Raw genomic sequence first — 12,995 nt, 5'->3', positions numbered from 1 at the left:
ACTTGCCGCTAACTGTAGGGGGAGGTAGCTTCTGTTTGCGGCAAATTTACCGCAAACCTCATTTGCATGGTAAAAGTTTGCAGATGTTCGCCAAAAGTTTGCGGCAAATTTGCAGCAAACTTCATTTGCATAGTAAGTTTGCCGATGTTCGCCAGAAGCTTTTGGTAACACTGCGGCAAACTTCATTTGCATATTTGCCAGTTTCAGCAAATATGTTATGGCGATATTTTGGCAAACATTTTGGTAAAGTTCTGGCGAACAATTTTTTCAAACATTGGAATAATAAAAACTAGCTGAATTATAAGAAAACAAATACATATTGGTTTAACACATTTTTTCAATAGAAAATTAAAGAAATATTACAAACATATCAGTAGAATAAAATGAAATTTGATAAATTTGTAAAATAAAGAAATTAATTCCCAAAAAGAGATAAATTTTACACACATTTTATTAGCAACTGATTCTATACATATTTGACTTTCATAAATTTCCACTCTTTAGTTATGATGCTATCATGAATTGTTCATATTACTTAATAATCAATTAAAACAAGAGCCGGTTGCACCGGGGTGATCCTAGATACAGAAAAGTATATTTTTTGAAGTTTCAGGGTTATGTCCCAGACAAAGTTCAAAGTGTGATAATTCCAAAATAGTTGTAAAATCCCACTTTAAATAACGACGTTATGGGCCGTACACATTTTTGCTTCAAGGTCATGCTGTGACCTAGACCTTCAAGGTAATGACCCAAATGTTGCATGTGACATATCGTCTCAATAAGGTGATCATTTCGGTGAAATAGTTGTAAAATCCGACTTCAAATAACGAATTTATGGGCCGGACACGATTTTCCTTCAATGTCATGTTGCGACCTTGACCTTCAAGGTATTGACCCAAATGGTGTGTGCGACACATCGTCTCAATATGGTGATCATTTCTGTGAAATAGTTGTAAAATCCGACATCAAATAACCAAGTTATGGGCCGGCACAATTTTTGTTTAAGGTCATGCTGTGACCTTGACCTTCAAGGTAACGACCCAAATGCTGCGCACGACACATCGTCTCAATATGGTGATCATTACTTTTAAATAGCTTTAAAATCCGACTTCAAATAACGAAGTTATGGGCAGGACATGATTTTGTTCAAGGTCATGGTGTGACCTTGACCTTCAAGGTAGCGACCCAAATGTTGCGGGCGACAGGTCGTCTCAATATGGTGAGCATTTCTGTGAAATAGTTTTAAAATCCAACTAGAAATAACAAAGTTATGGGCTGGACACGAATTCAGGTTCGTATGTACGTACAGACAGACGGACAGACAACCCAATGACTATATGGTCCGCCGAAATTTTTCGGGGAGCATATAAACAATGTTTGACAATAGCTATTATTCAGCACATGTTGCAGTATTTCTTAGCACCATAAATGGGAAATATAATATTGTTGTAAAAGATAAAAATCAGAAAAGTTACAGTTTGTAATCTTCTATCTGGACAAAAAGTTTCATTCAAACATGAACTGGCATGGATTAACATACATACTTCGACATCCACTTAGACAAATCACTATTAATAACAATAAATACTAACAATAACGTTATGTGTTATGCAAAAACAGACTAGACCAATAATGGCTTTCAAAATTGTAAAAATGAATCTCAAAAATATATTTTGGTCTTAAACAAACAACATATTTCATGGACATAATACCTTCAGATTTAAACTCATATGTCATATAACATTATGATTGTGAGCAAAACAATATCTGACACGAACAATTATGGCTTTCAAAATTGTTAAAATTAATCACAACAATATATTTGGGTCTTATACAAACAACGAATTTCATAGACATAATTTTTTGTTTGCTTGTTTTGGGTTTTTACGTCACATCAACACAGTAAAGGTCATATCATGACGTTCAGGTGCCCTTCCTTGCATTATTTTAGGCACGAACGGGTATCTGAGTAGAACCACTGACGTTCAGTTAAGCTAGCTGGATAGCTTCCTCACAAGACAGATTCCAAAGTCCCTGTCGGGATTCCAACCCACAGCGGTGAGGGGCAAGTGGTTTGAAGTCAATGACCTTAACCACTCGGCCACGGACGCCCCTCATAGACATAATAACTAAAGATTTAAACTAAATGTCTTTAGTCATGTCATATAACAATTGCAAGCAAAACAAAAACAAACTAGAGCAATAATGGCTTTCAAAATTGTAAAAATGAATCTTAACAATATTTTTGGGTCTTATACAAATATAGACATAACTATTAAAGATTAAAACTAATTGTCTTTAGCCATGTAATATAATGATTGCAAGCAAAACAAAAACTGACTAGAACAATAATGGCTTTCAAATTTGTAAAAATGAATCTTAACAATATATTTGGGTCTTATACAAACATAAACATAATAACTTAAGAATAAAACTAAATGTCTTTAGTCATGTCATATAAGGCCCCCACGATTACACGTTTAAACGGATTCGTTTCAATTTTCATTCATAAACATTTACGATTTTGTTTACCGTTTAATCGAAATGACCATATTGTCTTACAAAATTTCTTAATCATTGCCTGAAATCATGGATTTTATCAATTCTAGTGGTTTATTCCAAAGTAAACAAACGGAAAATGGGTGTTTACAACCCTCCACACAGTATTACCGTGCAAAATTGCTCGTGACATAATACATTTTTGGTAAAAAATGGGGTTACAATGCAAAAAATGTGTGCTGACTCAATCGTGATGAGCCTTGCACATTCTTTATTTGTACATGTATTAAAAAATAGAAAGAAAGACATCATTTGGCGACTCAAGTACATGGTGTGTATAGTACATAGAGGTACCACCGTTTAAACGGTATCGTTTCGGTTCTTAGCAGTCGTGTAAACGTTTACAAAAAATTGTAAACGTGGGAGCCTTAATGTCATATAGCGATTGCAAGCAAAACAAAAACTGACTAGACAATATCGAAGTTTGCATGAAATTGGCTTGGCAATTTATGAGATGTTGTTTAAAGATCAAGTTTACGGACGAAAGATAGACAAAAGCTCGCAATGTCACTTTGTTAGCTAAAAACGCACTACTTTACTCTTTCACTCTTCCAAGTTTCAGTGCCCTGGCCATTGTGTGTATTTTGGTGTTGACTGCTTTGGTGACTAAGCTTCTCTCCATATTTAGTTTATTGGTGCAGTACACTGAAAAAAAACAAGGTTTATTTTTCATTTCCATGTTACCATGTTTATACTGGATAAAACTAGAACTATCACTGAAGGTGAATGATACCCCAAAACCCCACTTTGAAGTAAAGTGGCAGTAATCTATTAGTATTAAGCCCACCTACAAATGAAGAAAATAAACACCAAAGGCAATTATTATTTATTGCTGGCTTGATTTTGATCTGTTGGGATGAACATGTATTTGCATTGCAAAACCTAGATTTATTTACAAATGACAAGTGGCTCATAAATTATATTATTTATCTAACTTAGTTAAGAAATCAAGGTATCATGTTAAACAAGAGGGCCATGATGGCCCTGAGGTCGCTCACCTGTATATAGCATCCCCCCCCCGCACCCATAAGAAGATGTTTCATGCTAAAAATCTAAGCTCTAGCTCATTGGGCTTTTTAAAAGAAGATTTTTTTTTAAAGTTTTTACTATACACATATAGTTAAAAACAATGACACCCCTGGGGCGGGGCCAGTTTTGACCTCAGGGCTTTTATTTGAACAAACTTTGTAGACACTTACTAGAAGATGCTTCATGCTTAATATCTTAACTCTAGCTATTTGGGTTTTTCCAAAGAAGATTTTAAGTTTTTGCTATACACATATAAGGAAAATCAATGATCCCCTGGGCGGGTCCAATTTTGACCCCAGCGCTTTCATTTGAACAAACTTTGTAGACACTCACTAGAAGATGTTTCATGCTTAATATCTAAACTCTAGCTATTTGGGTTTTTTCAAAGAAGATTTTTTAAGTTTTTGCTATACACATATAAGGAAAATCAATGACCCCCCGGGCGGGACCAATTTTGACCCCAGGGCTTTTATTTGAACAAACTTGGTAGACACCTATTAGAACATGTTTGATGCTAAATATCTTAGCTCTAGCTTTTTGAGTTCTTTAAAAGAAGATTTTTTAAGATTTAACTATATGCATATAGGGAAAACCAATGTCCCCCTCGGGCTGGGCCAATTTTGACCCCAGGGCTTTTATTTGAACAAACTTGGTAGACACCCATAAGAAGATGTTTCATGCTAATAATCTAAGCTCTAGCTCATTGGGCTTTTTAAAAGAAGATTTTTTAAGTTTTTACTATACACATATAGTTAAAAACAATGACACCCCTGGGGCGGGGCCAGTTTTGACCCCAGGGCTTTAATTTGAACAAACTTTGTAGACACTTACTAGAAGATGTTTCATGCTTAATATCTAAACTCTAGCTATTTGGGTTTTTTCAAAGAAGATTTTAAGTTTTTGCTATACACATATAAGGAAAATCAATGACCCCCGGGGCGGGGCAAATTTTGACCCCAGGTCTTTTATTTGAACAAACTTTGTAGACACTCACTAGAAGATGTCTAAATGCCACTGTTTGAAAGAACAATGTTGACTAACCAGTCTTACTTGTATGCAAAACTCACTTTTTCAATTATACATCAATAACAGTGGTTAAAATATACACAGATACTTTTCTGACAAATTCTAAATCATTACTGACATGATGACTGAGAAAAACTTGAAATGTGTCAATAAAACACGGATGCCCCCACACGCCACTGTTCTGTCAATCTTATGACTCTAGGTCAAATAGTTTTTGGACTACATGTGCCACAAGTTGAAAACTAAAAATCAACAAAGGGCCATTATTCTGTTTAATTTAGTTGCAGCAAAAATTCCTTCCTTTACTACCATCTACACATTAAGTTTGTTAATCCCTGGAAGTTTAAGCAAAATCTGCCATCCGGTTTAAGAGAGTTGCGTTCACAAGATTTTGGGACAGACTAACAAGTGCCACGCTATATGCTCCCACATTGTGGGGGATAAAAATAATCTTATTTTACTTACATGTTAAACTGTCAAATCCTCTTTTGTGCCAGGCAGTATCTACTGCACTGGACATACCACTGCGGGTTTTACAGGGAAATTTCGGGGAAAGTCTTAATCTGCTGTGAGGTTTTTTAAGATGTGGACCACTTCTGATTTGTTTTCAACCTTTGACTGTCTGTGAGAACTGTAATTGTAAAAATATATTTCAGAAATATTTTCTGTATTTTAAAATTCATCTTTAAACGTAATATTGACAAATATTGAAGATTGAACACCAATGAATTGACAATAACATATTTATAATTAATGTAACACAATGTTCATACAGTTACTAGAATAAGTTTTGTTAATTATTAATGCTAATTGCACGACTTTTTCCTGACCAATTTTAGTAATCACTTTTATGAAATAATTCGGACTGCATATTGATTATTCATCACATGAAGATACATCAAATTGTTTCTATTGAAGACGACCCCAAATAGCATTACAAAATTATCACAGTATTATCATTTAATTGCTACACCATGATTATAAATATATATAAAAAAACCTCATAGATTTCAACTTACAGTTTAATAGGCATTTTTGTTTGATGTATTGTTGAGGATTGTTAATCACAATTGTATAAATCTGACCATTCACTGTCATTTGTAACTGTAGCATATGACTGATGAATAGACCTTGAATAAAAAAAAAAAATACATATGTACAAACATTATATGGAGAGATATTCATATATTATTGAAGCAACTGACATAACACAAACAGTTCAACAACACCAGTCAGTTTTGCATAGTCCTTTACTTTCGTAAATAAACAAAATACAGAAAACAAACTACCAGTACTCACTTTAGTGCTGGCAAACATCTGGCAAAGGACATCCTCCAAATCTTGTCAATAAGATCTTCCATGATGTTGTGTTCTGATACCATTGATTCTTCATGATGCACATCCCTTAAAAAGAATGCATGTATTTAATATGAATTTTAGTCTTAACCAATGAAGGTAAAATATGATAAACAAGATCAACAAGGAAAGGCGGCGTTCAATGAACGCAACCCCCATATGACCAAGCAACAAGTACCAATGGCAAGGAGCCCAGGCGGACCCAGTTTGTCATGTAGAAATAAATACTTTTTTAAAAAAACAATTACACATTCATGTTATTTTGAAAAAAGAAATATGTACATGAATATAGAGTAACATGCAAAAACAACAAAGCCATTGTTTAAAAATTCTTTTCTCATATATGGATTGTATAATATTCTTTGGTTCCCTAAACCACGAGTGTGCCAGCAATATAGGATTATACCATGATAAGCTGCATAGACATATAATTACAAAATAATTTTTGAAATTCTTCCAATTCAAGTACATGTTATTTCGAAAATATCATTGTAAAATTTATGTAAATGTGTCTTACTCCATTTCCTTGATCTTATGCAGCAGATTCTGTCGGCATAGAAGCCAGTGCTGTCTCAATGATATTTCCAACATGTCTCTCCATTTCTTTTCATGTTTTTATTTCCAATTGTTGGTATATTTAGTGTTGACAACAAATTGTTGACCCTCACCGGCCCACCTACACTATCAATCATTGCTGTAAGAAAATGAAAGAAACAAATTTATTTCATTAAAGTATACAAATATTTTGTCAAAAAAAAACTTCACATGGATTGTAATTTACATAACCATGATAATAACACATTGCATAAATTAATATAGAGCTATTTTTAGCTGCCTCATGTACGTTGAATATTAGTACTACTGTGACTGTGTGTATTGGCAGCCTAGTGTAAACTGTGTCTTTTATATAATGTACATGTAGGATTCTGTAATGTCTTACTAAAAATTGCATTGTTGCAAGATTTAATTTAGCAACGTTTTATCATTTGTTTTTCAAATTTCTCAGTGACTTTGGGGAAATTAAAACAGTTCAGAGGGAAGTTTATAAAACATTTCACAATAGGAAGTGGCTAGCCGTACGGGCCCGTACAGCTAGCCAAAAGTTCTAGCCGTACGTGAGTCACGTACGACTAGCCAGGACACACTGTATTGGCTAGCCGTACGGCACTTTTCAAAATTATATGGAGTATGTGAGTCACGTACGGCTAGAACTTTTGGCTAGCCGTACGGCTAGCCACTTCTTTCACAATAAGGAGTAGTGTTTTACAGCTAAACACAAACAAGATACATGTATTCTGTATAATAATTAATTATTTATAAATCTGAAACATAAATTTGGTCCGCATAATTTTACATGTTTGACATCATTGGAAGACAAGTAAATAAACACTGATAAATCATAATGTATCGATATATTCATTTTGGTACGAGACATTACATCTATGAATTCATTATCAGTATATAGTACTTAATGTAAACTATGATGCAATACATTAATCACTTACCTGTTCCTAATTTTGTGTTGACAACGAACCATGGCATTCCAACTTTCACAGGTCTTCAATCTACTAGAGTCTGTGTGTTTTTCCATAGGGAACACAATTCACATGACCGCATTCTGTGTTTCGACATTTCACATACAAATAACCAGACACTCCCTGTTTAAATTCACCTAACATGTTGTCAAAAGTTAATCAGTGCTGTTAATGGTAGCCAACTGGTCCAAAAAATAGATAAACAAGTCTACATTTTTTACAAAATCTTAGGTTTGACCGTAACACGCCAAACTCAACGATTCTTCTTCCCTCTTTCCAACCCTCATTATCAACCGATTTAGGAAGAGTTGATGTCTTGTAGAGCTGGTTTGGTTGACACGTAATACTGGTTACCTGCACTATAGTTATGTGCTATAATTAAGTCGGAATACTTGAGTTTTCTGCATCTTTTTACACTTTTTTTGAATCGACCGAGCGTATTGATCACGCTGTAAGACGCCATGTTAGATATCTGCGGAAATTACGTCATTTTCTTGGGGAATACTACCACGTGACCGGGGATATTCGCTATTATTAGAATTCCGACTTTATACGTAAACAAACGAAGTTCGTTACGATAAATGGCGAGATATGGCGGTAATTGTCGAAGATTGCCGATTTCATTATGGGTCTTCTACCTTATAATTTTTAACTGTTATTGTGAACTACAATACCCTCCATGATACATATGATGTTTCAATTTGATAACTCTTAGGCAAAAAATAAAAATTTGTTTGTTTCCACTTCCCGACCCATAAAAATAAGGTTGGGTAGGTAGGTAGGTTATAGCACGGACTTTAATTGACATTTAAATCCGTGGTTATAGGTAGGTACATGAAGGACTTTTTTTATATGTGCATAATAATATAATTCCTTGGCAAAATAGTTATTTACTGAACAAAGTTGGATTAACTTTCAGAACTGATATGTTTGTGGCGATTATCTGGCAAACTTGTTTTTATAGAAAAGTTTCTGGTGAACTTTCAGCGAATAATTTTTTTGATAGAAAGATTCTGGCAATCTCTGGCAAATTAGTAGTCCACTGAAAGTTTCTGGCAACCTTTTGGCGAACTACTTAATATTCTGGTGAATTCGCCGCAAAGTCGCCAAATGTTTGCCACAGAGTTGCCACTAGTGGCGATATCTGGCAAACACTTGACACAGTGTTTTGGCGAACTAAAAGGTTTGCAGCGAATTTGCGGCAAAGTTGCGGCGAGTTTGCGGCAAACTTTTCCTTTTGGTACGGGTTATCATGAATGAAAGTGAATTATGTCTGATTGAAATAAGCGCACATAAATTCCGTGCAAATACAATTTACCTTCACCCTTCACTGCCCAAAGCTTAAAGCCATGCACATATTTTCTAAAGTTTTATATTTTCAACGTGAACATACATAGATCTATTTATAATTAAATGTGTTAATTTATCGGTTCTTTACAATTAAACGTCGTACAAGTCAGATACAGTTAATTGTATTTTCTTCAAAATTGTCTTCTTATGTCTGTAAGAAGACACTTTTGAAGGAAAACTCGTACTGTATCCATTACATGCCTGTGTCGGCATGCTTGTATTTTCCCTTGTAGTTCCAGTTATTGATAGACTATTATAAATCTTATAGATAACTTAAAGCACAACAATGTAAGTTTCTTGCTTAAGAAACATGGGATGGTCGCTGGCAGGGTTCGAGCTCACGCCTCGACAGGCGATGCCATAATTCCAAGTCCGACGTTTCAGTCTAGAAGTCACGGGTTCGATTTCTTACTCTTCTAATGTATTTACTCAAATTCTTTAGTTTAAACAATATTTTATTTATAAACATTTCATTGACATGATAATTGACAAATATTAAATTGCACGGATTGGGTAGAAAGCTTGAAAAGTTTTTTAGAAACTCCCTCCGTAAGGACTATCTCAAAGAGTATGTATAAAATGATAACAATTATATATGCATATTTGTGTTACATATACATATCATTTTCACTATAAACTTGCTTCTTTACATGTACAAGAAAGTTCGCAATTTGCACTCTGGTTGTCCTAATCGAACTGATTTAAATATTAAAGTATAGACTCAAATTCTTTCGCATATGACCGTGGTCCCATGTGTTTACGCCGGGCACACAAAAGAACCAGGTTTGCTTCTACAACTGAATAGTATTTATGCATTTTCCTCCGGTTTATAAATAATAAAATATACAAGTACAGGCCTCGCACAGATGGGCAACAATAAATAAATACAAATATAAGATTATTCACCATTAGGTTAATCATCATGATGCGGTGCAAGTCTAGCACTAATGTATACAGTGCCACAATTTTCGGTACGGACCCATGATACGGTACCAAGAACTCGGTCAGTTGTGACACTTTTATGTCTTTTTTAAGAAAGTAACAGCTTAAATTTGTGTGCAATATTATGTGTATAAATATCTTTAATGCTTACAGTTATATCAAATAAATATTTTGACTGACAACATAATTTTCTCATTTTAAAAGTTTTCCAAATGATCATTTTCCCCAAGCCAGCTCTAGCTGTTTTCATTAAAACAAAGAAATCGTACAAGTCTTTGATAAAAACTAGGTGAAAACATAAGCTTCAATGATCATAATATTCCGTAGACAACTTTTATGGATACACTTACTTCAAAAGTGTGACTTTCAGGTCGTTTTCCATCATGCATGTTGTGTTTCAGTATTTATTTTGTCTAAAATGATACGGTACTGCACGCAGGATGATAAATTATCGACGGTACGCGAAAAAAATGATGCGTATACCCTTGACACCGTGGTTATGCTTAATGTTTTTGCACATTCGGATGTCCAAATTATATTTATATTTTTTTTCTACAGTAGATTAGATCGTGTTGAATCTAAGTGAGCCTATTCTGAGAACTGTACGTTTCTTGTACCAGAAATAAGGGAAATTGTTCAAATATATACACATATGTAACAGGGTCTTACTTTTTAAGATTTGGTGTAAGGGACAAAACTCTCTTGCTCGCTGCTAAATTTAATAATTTTGCAAAGGAAGACAAATCCGTCGATCTTGTATGATACTTTTCAAGGGAGATTACTATATTGGTTTGGTTCACAATATATATATATATATACACATAAGTTACATGGAAACAAAGCAAAAAAGGAATGAATACAGATTGAGAACGACATTTATATTATTACGATAGTAAATCCCCATAATTTCTGACATGAATGGACGAATCTCATATAAATATGCACTTATAATCTTGATCAGTATGATGAATTCTTATAATTTCATAATTTGGCATCCATCTTGGAAGCCATCATAATTGTGTGGCAGGCTGGTGCCCCGATCCAAAAGCTTTAATGGAAGTATTCTTCTACAACATTTAACAGAGTAAGAACAATAAAGTTAATTAAAAAAGAAATATTTCCTCCCCTTAAATATACCTTGAAGAAAAATCTATATTTTGAAGGGGTCGTCACCAGATCCTTTCGTATAAGGTTTTGATATATGTGTGTCACACAACCGGTGCAATTATCGATACAAACGCTAGATCATGCAAATTTGCAACCTCTAGTAATAGCAAGCAAAATAAATTATCTCCTGCTTATGTTACCCGACTTAATACATTTCGCCTGCTGCTTTCTTTATTTTTAGTGAATTGCAAGATGTTACTTTAAAATATCACTAAAATTTATTTTTATTTATTTACTTTTGATGACCCCAAAGTGCGGCCGTTTATCTGATGTTAAAAATTGCATACGTACCTGTTTAACGCACTTTGGGGTCAAAATTGGACCCCAAAGTGCGTAACGCACTATGAGGTTGGACCCCAAAGTACGTTACGGACTTTGGGGTCCGACCCCAAAGTGCGTTTGACCCCAAAGTGAGGTGTTACATATAGCACTGATTTTCACTGGATTTCACGTGATTGAGGTCAAGGGCGAATTCTGGATAAAATCGAACAGTTTAGTTCTAAAGCGAACAAATGGGACTGTGCACGGGCTGTCAAGTGTCCATTTGCAAACATTCTTTTTATTCGGAAAGTTAAATATAAAGTTTCCGCAGTCTCGAATCTCGTTCTGCAATTTGTTTTGTGTGATTTTATTTTAACAGGGTGCACAGGTCATAAAATATTATGATAATGCGGAATATCAAGTTAATGAAATACTTAAGATTTTGATCAAGTAGTTCATTATGTACAGAGAAAAATGGCACCAAATCAGTTTTCTTAGTACTTATTAATGGTGTAAACCTGAGACCCAATAGACTTACATTGTATCTGTTCACATGCCTTTAATACAACAGAGCAATGTATTAAATACAAAATATAAGTGATGCACGCTGAATGCTTCAGATTACTGCACTTCCAAAAAAATGTATTATTTTTAGTAAAATTCTTTATGCGCATAAAATAATTGCGGTATCAAACATTGATTTTGTTTATGGCATCTATCTATCATCATACATCTCTCTTGTATATTATGTGCTCATTACAACAATCATACTTATCAACAAACATGCATTTTCCATAACATGCAATTTTAAAATACTGTCTTACATGTTAAAATTTTGTAATAAACGTCCTTATGAAAATAAATTGTATCGCCGCAGATATCATAGATCAGGTATCTCAAGTTGATATTCACTTATCTCCGTGGTTGGGGCTACTAGGTCCGAACACCGATCTGAGTATATGGTTTGCCTGCCTCACGGCATTAATATTTACCTCTATCGTATGATAAACCTAGTTGACCGTATTTGTAGATGTTTGCCTCCTTAGACTTCGCATTAATTAACCAATGAAATATAAAATGGAAAAAGTTTTCCATAGAGCTAACAACAAGAGCTAACTTTAACAACCGCCGGACAGGGGCAACGCTCGACTTTTTACTTTTTCTAAAAGCAAACAAAGAAAGGTTTGAACAAATCTTATATATATTAAACGTTTCCTTTTTTATTAATTTAATCGGTCTGTCTTGTCACATTAGTTTTTGTCTATATATTTTGTATATATATATAATTATACTCATTTATATATATGTCTGGTTATTTTTAAGGGTTATCCTTGAAGATTATCATGTTCATGCTTGAAGACAATCCATTCAAAAATAACAAAGTTAAGCCAATAATAGCCAAAAAAAATGAAAATTTCAATAATTTGACCTTCAAAGTCAATGTCATTTATGAGTGAAGGTCAAGGTCTTTCTGGTTATTTTTAAGGGATATCCTTGAAGATTATTATGTTCAAGTTTGAATCCATTCAAAAATAACAAAGTTACAGCCAATAATAGCAAGAACAAGCAAAATTTGGACTTTTAACCTTGAAGGTCAAGGTCATTTATGGATGAAGGTCAAGGTTAGTGTGGTCTACTGAAAGGTCTTGTCCCAAGGGTTGTTGTGGCCAAGTATGAAGACAATACACCAAGAACAAACAAGCAATTATCATAGGATTGCAAGCAATCCATAAGTCCCCTACCGGTCAGAAACCCAGGAATATTCTTGAA

At 34.1% G+C, this 12,995-nt stretch overlaps 1 long non-coding RNA gene across 1 annotated transcript; it reads right to left on the bottom strand.

Annotated features, from left to right (window-relative positions):
- Nucleotides 1-319: 319 nt before the first annotated feature.
- Nucleotides 320-8,133, bottom strand: LOC132759571 (uncharacterized). Its single transcript, XR_009629736.1, has 6 exons — nt 7,476-8,133; nt 6,488-6,664; nt 5,914-6,018; nt 5,634-5,744; nt 5,080-5,245; nt 320-3,204 (listed from the first exon to the last, which is right to left on the bottom strand). It is a non-coding gene; the product is annotated as an uncharacterized LOC132759571 (long non-coding RNA).
- Between the last annotated feature and the right edge of the window lie 4,862 nt (nt 8,134-12,995).

The sequence above is a fragment of the Ruditapes philippinarum genome, unplaced genomic scaffold, assembly GCF_026571515.1.
Source record: "Ruditapes philippinarum isolate M1 unplaced genomic scaffold, ASM2657151v2 ctg15778_1_1_1_1, whole genome shotgun sequence".
NCBI classification, from domain to species: domain Eukaryota; kingdom Metazoa; phylum Mollusca; class Bivalvia; order Venerida; family Veneridae; genus Ruditapes; species Ruditapes philippinarum.
The sequence above is the reverse complement of the archived record's forward strand: the minus strand, read 5'-3'. Positions and strand labels throughout refer to the sequence as shown.